The sequence below is a fragment of the Hoplias malabaricus genome, chromosome Y (genome assembly GCF_029633855.1).
Source record: "Hoplias malabaricus isolate fHopMal1 chromosome Y, fHopMal1.hap1, whole genome shotgun sequence".
Lineage (NCBI taxonomy): Eukaryota > Metazoa > Chordata > Actinopteri > Characiformes > Erythrinidae > Hoplias > Hoplias malabaricus.
The window spans coordinates 34,439,814-34,455,164 of record NC_089820.1 but is presented as its reverse complement, the minus strand read 5'-3'; the positions used below and the strand labels follow the sequence as shown (position 1 = coordinate 34,455,164).

The following is a 15,351-nucleotide window of genomic DNA, read 5'->3' as shown; positions in this document are numbered from 1 at the left end:
AGCCTTGGAGAAAATGAGAGAAACCAGCAAACTCAAAGCAGGAAGATGAGGCGTTTAACCTATGTCTGCCACTGAGACAGGTGCCATGTCCCCCTCCACTGGCTCAGCAAGGTCCCCATGGTATGTGGAGGATAAAGCTCAGAGGTCAATCATGGGGGCTCAGCAGGCCAGCCAGCAACTAGGGCAGTTAACTTCGGGCAGTGGGGGAAACAGTCCTATGTGCCGTTAGCAGCCAAGAACCGACCACCTCCATCTCTCAAAGAGGGGAAGAAGAAGCAGACTGCCTGATACCCCATCACCCTCTCCCTTTAACTTCTCATTCTCCCACCAAACGGAGAAAGTTGAAGAGAAGCTGCAGCCCCAGTTTTCTGTGTTCAAAAGTTTCCTCAATTCTGGAACTTTTGGGAACCTCGACCCCACACTTTTTTTCCAGTTCTAGAGAAAGAGGAGATACAGGGGCTCGGCATTCAATGTTCAGAGTGTCACCAAGCACTCGGTTTAAGGGAAATAAAAATAAAGAAGGCACTGTTGCAGCCAGGCAGAAAGTAGAGGGCGATGTGCTTCCCACATTACAAAATACAAGTAAAACAGAATTTTCCCTGCCTATGGCCACTAGAGGGGGTTCGTGCCTCTTCTTTGAGTGGAGACAGCTGTCTCCTCATGGGGCCGATATCATCTATCCCTTCATGCTGAACCTGAGCAGACCTCAATTCGCGTCATGTGAGCACCTGCACAGTCTCTCGCTTTCCCAGGATTCACTGCAAGAGAAGCCAATGACGAAGCAGCACAATTGATCCCAGTTTCCCCATTGAAAACTGGGATCACTTGGTCCAGTTTATATATACTTTCAATGAGCAAACAGGAGTGGTTTTAAGTGATGGTAACAGCAGTCAAACAGGAAATCTGCCAGAACAGTCAACAGTCTTCAAAGGACACACCTCCATAGATCGCGTACTTTGAAGGATACAGCTCCTAAATTGAGACACACCTTGCCCAAAAATACTAATGGGAGCTACATTGGATCACTGCAGAGAACAGAAGCCCAATACTGGGGGTTCTCATCCCTCTAGACCACATTTGGCACTAAGCATAGTGACCTCCCTGATAGCAAGGAGATGGTGGACCATGGTTGGTCCACTGAGGGCAAAGTTGGAGGTCCACTAGTTTTTTGCACAGTGTTTTCTGGGTGGACCACTGGTGACTAAACAGAATTTTAGACAAAATGCCACATTGTAGCAATTTTCCATTCACAGTCAAATTTACTAATATTTTATTCATTAGATTCTTTTGTTATTCTTCATAAATTAGATTAGTAAATAATTTTAATCCGGCATAGTGTCAACATTTTCAGCATAATCATTTTATATCAGGCTTACTTATTATTAAATGTCTCATTGTTGTTGGTAATATTTTTATTAGTTTATTTTCCAGAATAAAGTTCTCTGTGAATTTAAAATCTGATTAGGGGGATTAAAAATTAGTTATATCCTGTACACAGCACAATGATCTGGGTGGTCCAATGGTAGTCCAGCGGTAGTCCAGAAGTGGTCTGCAGTCAGTAGTGTGCCAACGTTTTTATGCTGGGTGGATATGTGCTTGCTGTCTGGGCTAGGCTGATATGCAGATGTTCCAGAGCATACTCAACGCATTTAAAAGTTAACTATTAAAACCAGCATTGAGAGAATTATTATTCCATGTCTCTCTTTTTTTTTTAGTTCTAGCTGCAACTTACACATTAAAAGGCTGTGTATTTAAAAAAATTCCTTTAACACAGACCAGAGGGAGGGGAGCATTTTTATTTACATAAAAGCTTCTTTAAAAGTGGACGCCCCCCTTCTTTCTGTTCTCTAAAGCAGTCTGTCTTTGTTTTATTGTGCATAGAGTATCACGGCAGACCATTAGCAGAGAACTTCTTTAAGAGCCATGTTATTTTTCCTGGTAAAAGTTTCTGGGAGCACCTCCTCCCTTCTGCGTGCTCTGAATGTGTGACTGGAGAAATGGAAAGATGATTACAAGCTTGGTAATTAGTCCATAATCAAACAGCCTGGTGCTTGAATAATGATTAGCCTTTTGGCTGCAGAATTAATTGCTGCTCTCCTGGTACATGGAGTTTCAAAATGATACGTTGGAAAAATCAACACATCTTTTCAACTGCTACTCATTTACATTCTGTGGATTTTATCTTTGTTTAAAACTAAAATACTGCTCTCCGATAACTCACAGTGGCTGAAAATGCATAAACATGAGCCAGCCACTACAAAATGCACAAAAATATTTTTATTTGTATTTATGAATGTTTTTTAAGGATTTATTTGTACACTAGAAAACCAGCGCAAAATTAAGAAATGCATAAGCTACTATTTGATAGGATTTACAAGATTGTCAGATATTTGATAGATAAATTCATGTCTTCTCCATTGACATTCTCTAAACACTGGAGAACAGTAAATTTTTTCACACATAAAGACAGACCTCATGTCTTTGTGTGCACATAGTATAGTATGACTGTACAGTACATCTACAAAACATTGCACATACTTATAGCTATTTCATTCATCTAAATGTGCTTAAATGATGCTCGGCAGGCTTGTTTAATACATTTCTGCTTGTGTTGAAGGATACAGTAAATTGTGCTAAGATTCCAACCGTCAACCCCTTCAATATATATATTGTCTTCATTAATCCACAGCTGAATTTCGCACAGTCATACTGCTTTATTTGGACAGACCATAGACCAATGAAAATCTCCTATTGTGAGAATACAGGTTTGTCCACTTTCATGCAGCCATCTTTCAATTCAAATTCAAGTAGGAGTGTCATACAACCAGTATGCTACCCAATATAAGTAAATTTAGAATTCATGTTCTTAAAGATGACTGTTTAATGCAGTTCAGCCGCTTATTTAAAGAAATCCACTGTCCCTAAACCGCACAAAATGAGTGATAGTCAAACTCTGCAGCTGCACATGTCACAATCAGAACTCTATCAGCTAGGGTAGGATAAGAGTCAAACTCCAGACTTACCAATTTGCAATGCTGCAATGCTACACATTACCACAGTTTTAGGACAACATTCCTGAACCAACAGTAAGACATGTAACTTTTATTCTTACACCAGCTAAAATTCTGGAGGTAGTAAAACCATAGCATGGTCTATGCCATCACATCTGTATTTATATTAAATTGCCTTAACACTAATCCTAACTCAAAATCTAACCCTAAATCTGACAGTAGACAACTGAAACTGTTGGGCCAGAGCTGTTGGCCTGACACAATCCTGTGGTGTCGTATGGGGATGATATTGTCAAACTCTGAGGTAGAACCAATCAGAATCTCTGTTACGGCCAGCAGGTGGAACAGCAGAGGGTCAAACTCAGACAGAACCAACCAGAACCTTAATTTTAGGAAGGGGATTGTACAAACTAAATTGTACTAAATTTGACCAAATATAACTGACGTTCTCCAGATATGTATACATGCACAGTTAGTGGCCCAGTTGTCTTTAATAAGCATTCCTAATATTAAATTAATTTAGCTATTTTAAGTTGCTGCCATTGCTGATACAGATGTGCAAATGCATGCATGAATGCACGCACACACACATATAAACACACAAACACAAAAGTGAACAGCAACTCCTTACAGAAAAACGTCATCACACACTCCTTGGAATATATTAGAATAGATGTTGGAACATTGCTTTGAGGATTTGGTGGCATTTAGCTGCGAAATCCTTAGTGAGGTCAAATACAGATATTGGATGTGGATCACAAACACCAACACATCCCAAGGGTATAATGTTTTAGAAGTTTGATGATAGTCACAGACTGAGAAAATTATTTTAGGTTAATAACCAATTATTTACAGATATCATGGCATTCTTACACCTGTCTATACATTTACAGACTCAAAGTGTAATGCATGCTCATGGGTGCAGCATGTCATCCACAGCTGTTGGTTCCTTGTTGAAAATTTGAAATAACCTCACAATTGGCACCATTCCAGGAACTACTCTCTCAGGAGGAATGTACGGCATATGTTCTTAAACACTATAACATCTGATATCAACAGATATCTGCCCTTGTCCTGTCGTGTCTGTTTTCCCCGCCATGTGCTCACTTAGCACATAGCTCTGTTTGGTATTGTTCATGTCTCCGTCCTAGTCCCGCCTTTGTTCTTCCTCCTCGTCTGTGTCTCATTTGTAATCCTGCCCCCTCATTATCTGTCTCAGGTGTTCTTTGTCTGTGTCGTATATTTAAGTTCCTTTGTGTGACTCCTTCTTGGTGGGACATTCCACCTTCGTTTGGTCTCGTCTCGTCTGTCCGTCCAGGTTTAGTCTGTTTAAGCTCTCTCTGTTTAGCTCTATCTGTCAGTCCTGTTCCCTCTCTATCTGTCTAAGCCCCTCTGTCCAGGTCATTCTGTGTCAGTCTTTCTTTGTTTAAGTATTTCTGTCTCGTTATCTTAGTCTGTCTCTGTATTGTTATCTTGTGTTGTAAATAAAATTAGTCACTGTGTTTTAGCAAGTGTGTCCGCATCCGTCAATCCCTGCGATCCTGGCAGAGTGAAAAGAATCTGAAACTAGGGGGTTGGATATTTTCAAAAACTACATTCTGTCAAACACAGGAATATTTGTCATTATAGGCAAGGCAAGGCAAATTTATTTATAGAGCACCTTTCATACAGAAGCAATTCAAAGTGCTTTACAGAAAAAAAAACAATTAAATTAAAAGCCAGAATAAATCATACATTTCCAATTAGACAATTACATAAAAAGAGTAAAATGATTAAAATGATTAAACCAATTTAAAATGACAATAAATGAAAAGAATTAAAAGAAATAAAATGCCGTTACAGAAAAGTGCAGAATATTTTAAACTGAGCTGTAAGCCTGCTCAAACAGGAGTGTTTTAAGTCTTGATTTAAAAGTGTCTAACGTTAGGGCTCTTCTAATATTCTCAGACAGCTGGTTCCATTTAAAAGCGGCATAGAAGCTAAACGCTGCTTCTCCATGTTTAGTTTTGACCTGAGGCAGGACTAACTGACTAGTTCCTAAAGATCTGAGAGCTCTGCTCGGCTCATATCTCTGTAGCAGATCTGATAAATACGCTGGTCCTCCCCCATTTAGACATTTATAGACCAGTAATAACACCTTAAAGTCTATTCTGTAACAGACTGGTATCCAGTGTAAGGATTTGAGGATGGGGGTGATATGATCTCTTCTTTTGCTCCTAGTGAGAACTCTGGCAGCTGCATTTTGAATCAGCTGAAGCTGTTAATAGTCTTTTTTGGAAGTCTAGCTAAGAGACCATTACAGTAATCAATCCTGCTAGAAATAAAGGCATTGATAAATTTCTCTAGGTCTGGTTTAGTCAGAAAATCTCTAATCTTACTGATGTTCTTAAGATGGTAAAATGCTGATATAGTAACTGCTTTAATATGACTACTAAAACTGAGATCTGAGTCCATTAATACACCAAGGTTGCGAGCCAGTTCTTTAGATTTGAGGGCCCTCGAGTCCAGATACGTAGCCAATATTTGTCTCTCAGTGCTATTCCCAAATAGTATTATCTCAGTTTTATCTTTATTCAGCTGCAGAAAATTGTGTCCCATCCAGTTAGTGATGTGCTCAAGGCACTTGCTTAATGAGTCAACTGGGCCAGAGTCGTTTGGAGACAGGGCCATGTAAATCTGAGTATCATCTGCATAGCTGTGATAGGACAGCCCATAGTCCTGTAGAATCTGGCCAAGAGGAAGCATATATACATTAAATAAAAGTGGACCAAGAATAGAGCCCTGGGGGACACCACAGGTTACTGGCATGTTCTCTGAAATATTATTTTCTATTTCTACAAAGTAGTTCCTGCCTTCCAGGTAAGAAACTGGAAGGCAGTTCTTACATAACAATATTTCTGTACATAACATGCTCCTAAATGCACATTGTGTTAAATGAGTGTGTGAGTGACAGTCTTCAAATCTAAAATGAGTGATAAACAAGTGGAATATAGAACAGACTAATTTTAACAGGGTATGCTGATTCTGCATTACATAAAGCGTAAAGGCCTTGTGAGTGCTTATCGAGGAAATGCAATAATGTAGCTAATTTCCAATGTGATTTCCAGATTTCTGTCAGATGATGATTGCCTGAGCAGCTTCATTCATCCTGGGAGCCAAATGTGGACCTGTTATTATTATTGAAATGTTGAAGTTTTTGAATTTGCTCATTGTTGTGTAGCAGAGTTCTTAAGAGTCATGTAAGCCAATATAGTACGGTCAGAAAAATTTGAAGATGATGGAATGAAATGAATGGAATTGGGTCAGAGAGTTGTGTGAAAGGCTACCGCTGCCTGCTGTGACAACATTTAACTTGTTTAACCCTTAACCACTTCATCTAGCTTGCAGGCCAGGCTGACAAACCTTTTTATTGGATATATGGTGTGTGGTAGATTGAATCATATGATACGTGTTGAGTTGTGCAGTGTGAAAAGCAGGACTCATATGATTTCCCCTTTTAGTGAATTAATCTTAAAGGTCATCCTCTAAATTATAGAATCCTGTAACACCAGCTTGGTGTGTACAAATGATTTTGGTTGCTTAGGGCTCCCAGGAAAAAATAGTACACAGATGTATACTTCCATGTAATTGTGATTAATATACTAGAACTATTTTGTGAGCTATTTTTGTTTTACTACCTATGTACTTAGTATCTTAATTTTGTCGCTAGTACTATTAAATAATTTAAAAAATATTTTTTTAGATGCCATTAGAATTCAACAGAACTGTTTTTGTCAGAAATATACTTTGTTTCAACTTGGAGTATATTTGAATCTAAATTTCAGATAACTTTTAATATACTAATAAAATATATTTAAAATTCAATCAAAAAGTCTAGGTCAGGGGTCAGCAACCTTTACCACTCAAAGAACCATTTGGACCGGTTTCACACAGTAAAGAAAACACTGGGAGCCACAAAATCCTTTGGAAATTTTACATTAAATAACACTGCATATAACAGGGTTTTTTTTGCCTTTGTGCTATGTATAAACAAACTATACCGTGTTACATTTATGAAATTAATGAACGACTGCAGAAAAATGAAATAACATTTCTGCATGCAACAAAACATTTTTTACTCTAAAATAAAGATGTTGGGTTGAAGGTTAAGTAAAATACTCAATGTCTATTTGAGTCCTTGTAGTAATGGGGGAAAAAAAAATGCCGAACTTAAACTATCCACTGGCAGCAAACAAAAATGCTGTCCTCTCTCTGCGTGCCATCATCCTTATACTGGCGCTGTGCAGTCAGCTGTCAAAAAGTTCAAGAAACCGCACACTGGCGGTGTGAAATGAATGAACAAAAACATTTTAATTAAATACTAATACTAGTAATTATTTTCAAAAGCTGAGCTGCATCAGAAGGATCAAAAGCCGCATGCGGCTCTGAAGCCGTGGGTTGCCGACCCCTGGTCTAGGTAATATGAGGTATTATGATAGTCTAGATCAGTGGTCACCCAACTTTTTATATACAAAATCACCTTGTGAAATCTGAACAAAAGAAATATCTACCAGAGTTAGTGCCAGGCTAAGGATACTTAAAAAATCAAAGCTGTCTACATCCCCATCACCTCCAATCACATAAAATTAAACTCTTTACTTACTTCATTAATGTACAGCTGAGTGTTAGCTGTTATTGTACTTAGTGTCTGAGGCTGTGTGTAAACAGCTAAACAGGTGTTCTGACATGTTGTGCTACCTATTGATAACTATTCTATAGCAGCTCTGCGCATGCTCAGACCCAAAATATGTAATGTTTTCATGTGTTTTTTATCGAAAATCCCCCTTTTTTTCCTCTGGTGCATTATACAATCTTAGCTTACTGTTATTTGCGAAGTCACATGTCAGTATCCATGGACACAAACCCTGTGTGACCGTGTCTTTATATGTCCACTGCGGATACTGAATGACGCAACTATAGTAACTTAAATGTCACAACTGAAGCAGCCATGATTTATTGTGATAGGCTAGTTGGTGACCACGGGTCTAGATAAAAAGTCAAAGTTTCTTAATTTGTCTCCCAAGGAAGAACTTTTTTCTTGGACAGAGGGCAGGCTGCACTAAACAAACAGACCTGTAAGTGCATTACCATTTTGGACGTTTACACAAACCCCCACCTTCCATACAATAAGAATACAGTCAGACATCATTGTAATTTAGCATCTTAACTGATAGTGGTATAAAAACCACTATTGTGCCTGCACAAAGGAACCCCGTATCTCCTGTCCGAATTCATGAGATGATACTCAGGATTCTGCAGATGTTTAGTGTCAGATACAACGATCATAGCCTGCCTGCATGTAGCCTGCTCCAGTAGCTCCTGAGGGCAGGAATGCCCGTAATTTTCCCTTTTCTTTGATTTAACTGTTAAGTTGCCAAACCAACAGGTAATGCTGTATCTTACTCTGAGGTATTTAAAAGAGCTCACCTGCTTAATCGTGTGATCATGAATGGACACAGGGTCAGGGTTATCAACCGACCGAGGATACACCAACATTTCTATGGTGTTAATCTGCAGTTTATGTGCATTGCACCAGGCCACAAGGCATTCTACTGCCACACTGCAAGTGTTTGAGTTAGAAGTTCTTATTAACAGACTGAGTAGAACAGCGTCATCAGAAAATGTATCAGTTTGGCTCAGTGCTAACACAATCATTAGTGTAGAATGTAAATGTAAATATGGCAAACTGACACTTCCGTGGTGGGGGGCGCCAGTACTACATATTGTTGTATCAGGTAAAGCAGAGTTAAAATGTACTTGTTGTGGCCTATCAGACAGAAAGGAACAATACCACTCAATTTGAAATGGATTTACCTTTGCCTGGCCTAACTTGAGGAGAAGATATGGCTCTATTTAATTAAAGGCTTAACTAGAATCAAAGAAAAGTAGTCTAGCATATGCATTTACACATTCGATATGCTTCAGAATAAGGTGCATTAATGTTACTATGGCATCACTTGGGCTGGTCATATGGAACCATCATGTATAGAATAGTATCTTCAACCTTTTCTCCATAAATCTGAAGAATCATGCAAAGAGTTCCTTGGGTGTTCAGGATACTATATAGCACATTTTCACTGACTAAAAACCATTCGAAGGTCCTTTAATTAAAGTTTGTAATTCATTTAAATGCCCTAAAATGTAATCTAAATTTAAGCAAACACACTAGGAATGCACTAATAAAATATTTCAGTACATTTTTGGGGTAGAATATTTTATCTAAATACACCAGTGCATTAATATTTAGCACAAAAATAAAAATGTGCTTCAAATGTACATACTGCTAATAAAGTATATTTCTAGTACATTCAAATATACTTAATGTTTACCTGGGTAGTGTATTTTATTTATATATATTTTTTTACATTTTTTATAATTTTCTAAAGACACAAAAAATAAAAGAGAAATGTTTTGAGCAGAGATTTAAAGTGAGACAGTGTTAAACAATTACAAAGGACAGGAGGAAGAGAGTTCCAGAATTTGGGTGCAGCAATGCTGAAAGACCTACCAGCCACACTAAAAAGTCTAAAAGATGGCACAGTAAGTCCAGAATTAGAAGATCTAAGACAACAATATGTAGGAGCCAGACTGTGTAGAACCTTAAAAGTTAGAAGAAGAATTTTGTATTTAATCCTAGACTCTAGAGGAAGCCAGTGCAATTGCTAAAGTACAGGACTGATATGAGCTTTACGCTTGGTGAAAGTAAGCGGCCAGGCTGCTGACTACTGAACATACTGGAGATGAATGATCAGTTTAACTTGTAGACCATGAAAAAGTTATTTGCAATAGTCAATACAGAAAAAGATGTGTCAATCAACATTTTGGCATCACTAGGCAAGGCAAGGCAAGTTTATTTATAGAGCACATTTCATACACAATGGCAATTCACTATCACTATTATTAAGTAACCGCAACCCTGAAACGGAAAAGATGATGATTTATGTATGTATCTTTACACTTATATAGCGCCTTTCTAGACACCCAAGGACGCTTTACAACACTGCTCAGAACACTCAATCCACACACACACTGGTGAGAAGCGGCAGCCAAACGCACACAGCGTACTCTCGACCAGGAACGACCGTCCACCTGGAGGACTGCATCGGGCACTAGGGTGCCATATCTGGGCTCACACTCATACACCAGGACAGTTATTAGACAGAAGCCAATTCACCTACACTCCATGTTTTTGGACTGTGGGAGGAAACCGGAGTCCCCAGAGGAAACCCACGCAGACACGGGGAGAACATGGAAACTCCACCCAGATGGGACTTGAACCCAAGATCCCAACGCTGGGAGGCGAACGTGCTAACCACTAAGCCACCATTATATTTAATATTTATTTATATTAAGGTTAGAACTACAAATTACATTTCTTCTTTTGTTTGTTTTTTTTTCCATTGAAGTAGGCTATCACTTCTCAAAATAACTTCATGACTTTGATATTTTATCGTGACTCCCATTACATAAATCAGTTTTGTCCTGTATTGTTAAATGTTAGAATATCAAATTTAATCAAAAGTATTATGTGGGGTGGAATTACTAACTCTACGTGTAAAAGTGACATTAAAAGAGACACACTGGCAGAGTTACTTCTTTTTATTTAAACCCTAACCCTAATCCTAAGGAGTGAATTTCTTAGTTAATTTGTTTTATTATGAACCATATGTTAAGCCTTTTCTTGATTTTAAATGTGCTGCTTTTTCACCAAGGTGCTGTTGCAGCATTGTTGCAATGAAAAAAAATTCCAACTCTGTAAATAAGCTAATCACATGTATTTATATAGGTGAAAGAAGCCTGGGAGGTCCTTGGCTTAGACTTGATTGGACCTCTGCCTGAAACTGCATGCCACAACATTTACATCTTGACCATTACAGATTTGTGCACAAAGTTACGGAGCCTCTGCAATCAAAGACAGATAATGAGGTGTCTTTGGAAATCCCTGCCAAGCTGTACATGTTTGACATGGTCAGGAAAATCATCACAGACCAAGGCAACTAGTTTGTCAGTGAGGTAAACATATTGTGAAACTTTAAAAAGTTTTTTGTAAGTCACTGTTTGCATTGTATGCGTTTGTCTGCACCTGCATTAATATACTTCTTTATAAAATTGTCTATAATACCATCTAAGAATGTTTTAAATTTGAATACAAAAATTTACAATGGAAAAGCAGACAAAAATTTGTGGTCAATTATGACTTTCTTCCATTTTTTCCCCTCTCTTGTTGCAAACACTTACGATTACAACTCCACCAGGTAGAGCCCCTACTTCATTCTCTTCCACCGGCAACCTCGGCTGCCAGAGGTCATCAATGCCCCTGCCATGGGAACTGATATTGAAGTTGCTGACCCAGAAGATGACATTGATGCCAAAGAGAATGAAATAAAGGTTCTGAACAAAAAGGTTTGTACCTATGAAGAAAACACTGTTTTTATAGGTCTTTAGTAATATTGAGAAAGCACAGAGAAGGCAGCAAAAGACCCAAGAGACCAGAAGCGTAAGTTTACCAAAGTGTGCCCAGTTGAACCTGGGGTAAGTTTCTTATTTAACACACCAAGAAATACTGTATTGGAGAAAGTTTTGGAAGTCTACTCCAAAGACCTTATACTGTCACAAACACAACTTATAAAGATATAGCCACTGTGAAGAAGGATAGTGTGACAGTGCAGAACGTCAACTCGTCAAGACTAAGTTCCATATTATCGATTAACATGTAAGGGTTCTAAAATACAGAATGTCTGTGTTGTTAGATTTGATCAATTTGGGAACTCTGAATACTATATATGCTTAGCCATTGTTTATTTAACAATACAGGACAAGATATATTTGAATAATAACCACAAAAAGACTATTCAAATTGACCGGTTATCATGCATATTGTAACTTGGACACATGGTGACACTTTTGTTGCACCAACTGAGTAAACGTTTCTGCGGGACCATCACTATTCACTGCTGGCATGGCAGGTAGACCATCCATATGTTTTCTTGGATCCACATTGGAAGAAACATCTGGGCCCTCTTCAGAATAAGCTAGGTAGTATTGTGTCCATTTTTTGTCCATTTTGTTATTGTCACTTTTGTCTTAGCTTACACACAACAACTTGTCTTGATATTTAGCTAAATTATGTGTTGGACAAAAACCATCCATCAAGAAATTTGATTCAAGATTGTGAAGGATTGTCAAACCTGCTTTACTCGTGAGGACTTTGGAAATGCATGCCTCAGAATGATGGAAGAAGCAGCATGAAAACACGTAATTTCTCATCATATTTATAATACTAAGGCTCGCCGAAGTAAAAAGGCTATCTCCCTTTTTGTTTATGATTATGGATATGTTTGTAATGTTTTAGGGAAAAGATGTTCATATTGTTGACTTCTATGTTGTTCCCACATGGAAAGACAAGCAGTTAGGTCCACTGTTTTGTTTGCCAGTAGGTTAAGGTTTTTACAAATACACAAACAAATCTCCATTAGGATGAGATGTATATCTGACTGTGCCAATGTTATTGTCATCTCCCTGTACTAGCAGGAAAACATGGGGTCAAAAATGCCATACTTTTTCATGCTTGGAGTAGGCAACAGGATCAAAAAGATCCCTATCTGCTCTGTGTTGAGTGCAGTTTTGAAACATTCAGATTTCAGACTTTACTCGGAATTGATACAGTGTTTTGTGTTTATTTTGAAAACATCAATTTCAGGTGATACTAGTACCACAGAGAAATTATTTTTCTTGAATCTCTTAATCACAATTGCTTTGGAGATGATGTCTACAGCACAATATTTAGGTTGCAATTAATGATAACGAATGTTGACTTTGTTTATAGCAGAGTATATATAATATATATCTTTATATATATCATAGTACACTATTTGCCTCAACACCTCAGCTCCATGCACTTTCAAAGAGGTAAGCCTTGGAACATTTTAAGAATTGAATATATCAAGCAACCAATACATTTATCCTTTTTTACTGTGGTGTTTGTTTTTGTTAGAGTGATATCCCATTAATCCACCAGTGGTGGTGCATTTGGTTGATGGAGAGGTTTTGCATAGAAGGGTATGAATGACATCATTCATAATGTTTCAATATCTTAGTGTATTTGGTCTTGGTAGTCTAAGTGATATATTGTTCTTTTTCTCCAAGATATGGACAGAGGTTTGCCTACTGGACTGAGGAAGCTTCATGCCTACTGAAGAGAAACTTGGGACCTGTCTTCAGGGTGTCAAGGTCCAATTCGGCTGCACTCCAGCTTGATGGACAAGCTGTAACTGACTCCACTGCACAGGATAACAGTGATGTACATTTTTTTTCCCCAACCAAGACTGATTAAGGTGCTAAAACTGATTCCATCCGTAATATTTACTTCAAACTTCATCTAGGACCAATGCATCATGAGGGACCATTTACATTCATTCATTATCTGTAACCACTTATCCAATTCAGGGTTGCGGTGGGTCCAGAGCTTACCTGGAATCATTGGGTGCAAGGCAGGAATACACCCTGGAGGGGGCGCCAGTCCTTCACAGGGCAACACAGACACACATTCACACCTACGGACACTTTTGTGTTGCCAATCCACCTGCAATGTGTGTTTTTGGACTGTGGGAGGAAACCGGAGCACCCGGAGGAAACCCACGCGGACACGGGGAGAACACACCAACTCCTCACAGACAGTCGCCCGGAGCAGGAATCGAACCCACAACCTCCAGGCCCCTCCAGCTGTGTAAATGCGACACTACCTGCTGCGCCACCGTGCCGCCCTCCATTTACATTTATTTTTAAAAATTATGATATGATTAAAATGTCATGATAAAATGAGTCTTGAAATTAATGCCATAGTTGTGTAAATGTAATTATTTTGTGTGTTTTCACTGTGGTAGATAGATGTTCCTCACTAAGCTGCACATTTATCAGTAAATCAGACTTAGTAACGTTCTCCTGTTTCATTGGTGGTTGTGTTGTGGGTGTTGAATTATGTCCACAGTGTCAGTAAACAGCCTTGAATATTGAATGAATGTAGTTGCCCCCTTGTAAACACATCATATCTAAATGCTGATATGTTATTAATTTATTATATTAGAATTTATATTTAGAATATTATTAATTTAGTCACACAGGTCCATCAGCTCTACTTTAATACATTGTTAGAATTCACACTGCACATGTTAAACACTACGTTAATAATTATAATATAGCTATTTGATGCATATTTAAAATATTATAAATATAATATTTTATTGTATTTACTACTACTTATTTTGTGTGTAATTATTTAGATTTTATAACTAAATATATATAGGAGTAAGTATTTTAAATACATTTGAAATATCATACATGGCATATCATACCTGTCACTTTTACTATATTTTTTTGTCCTCTGAAGAATAAAGGAGGCTTTCGTGTGTTTAGAATTAAAATACATGTGTTTATAGTTGGATTTTACTTCATTGTGTGTGTGTGTGTGTGTGTGTGTGTGTGTGTGTGTGTCTGTGTTTTACACCTCTGTAGCACTGTAATCAAACCAGGGAAACTTCAAAATAAGTGTCTGACCCTAGTGACCCCTTTCCTTAGTACCGTGGTCTTAGTTATTACCACACACACTCAAACACACACCAACACACAGTTCCTCCAAACCTGTCGGAGGTCTGAGAGCACCTAATAGCATCAAAGGCTGCATGCTAGTGTGAGCTCCTAGTAAGACAGACAGGCACACATACACACACACACACAAAGTTTCCAAAAGTTGTGAGGACTTTACAAAGACTTCCATAATTTTTTTGGAGACACAAAAACATGCACAAAAGAACCCCATCACTTTGGGTGATATTATCATGTCTATCTGGAGAAAATCACACAGTTTAGACAAAATATTTTGAGGATAGCGAAGATAGCAAAGCACACTGTCAGCCCCATGTTTTTGTTTTTGTGCAGTACTTTAGACCACTCTGGCCCATGTCCGTTAACTAGGGCAATTACAGGTTCAGAGTGGGCAGTACACTATGTTTGACTTGCTAACTCCATGATGTTCAGTCTCTTCTTTTTTTTATGCACTTCCAATTGGTGGTTAAAAATATTTAATAAATCAGCTTCCAAACCAGCTACAGTAGGAATACTGATATATTTTAAATAAAGAAAATATTAAAATAAAGAAAATATAAAGAACATTAACCTTATTTAAAATAATTATCTGGTGATTTTCAGTAAATAGTAGTACAATGACACCTAACCATTTTATTCAAGCACATGTCTATTACACGCAGACACATTAGACATGTCATAGCGTACAATATTTTATTAT

The 15,351-nt window shown here is 38.0% G+C and overlaps 1 long non-coding RNA gene across 1 annotated transcript; it reads left to right on the top strand.

Annotated features, from left to right (window-relative positions):
• The first annotated feature begins 10,851 nt into the window (after positions 1–10,851).
• LOC136678659 (uncharacterized) lies at positions 10,852–14,220 on the top strand. The gene is made up of 3 exons (XR_010796483.1): positions 10,852–11,063; positions 11,306–11,453; positions 13,197–14,220. It is a non-coding gene; the product is annotated as an uncharacterized lncRNA (long non-coding RNA).
• Positions 14,221–15,351: the final 1,131 nt, after the last annotated feature.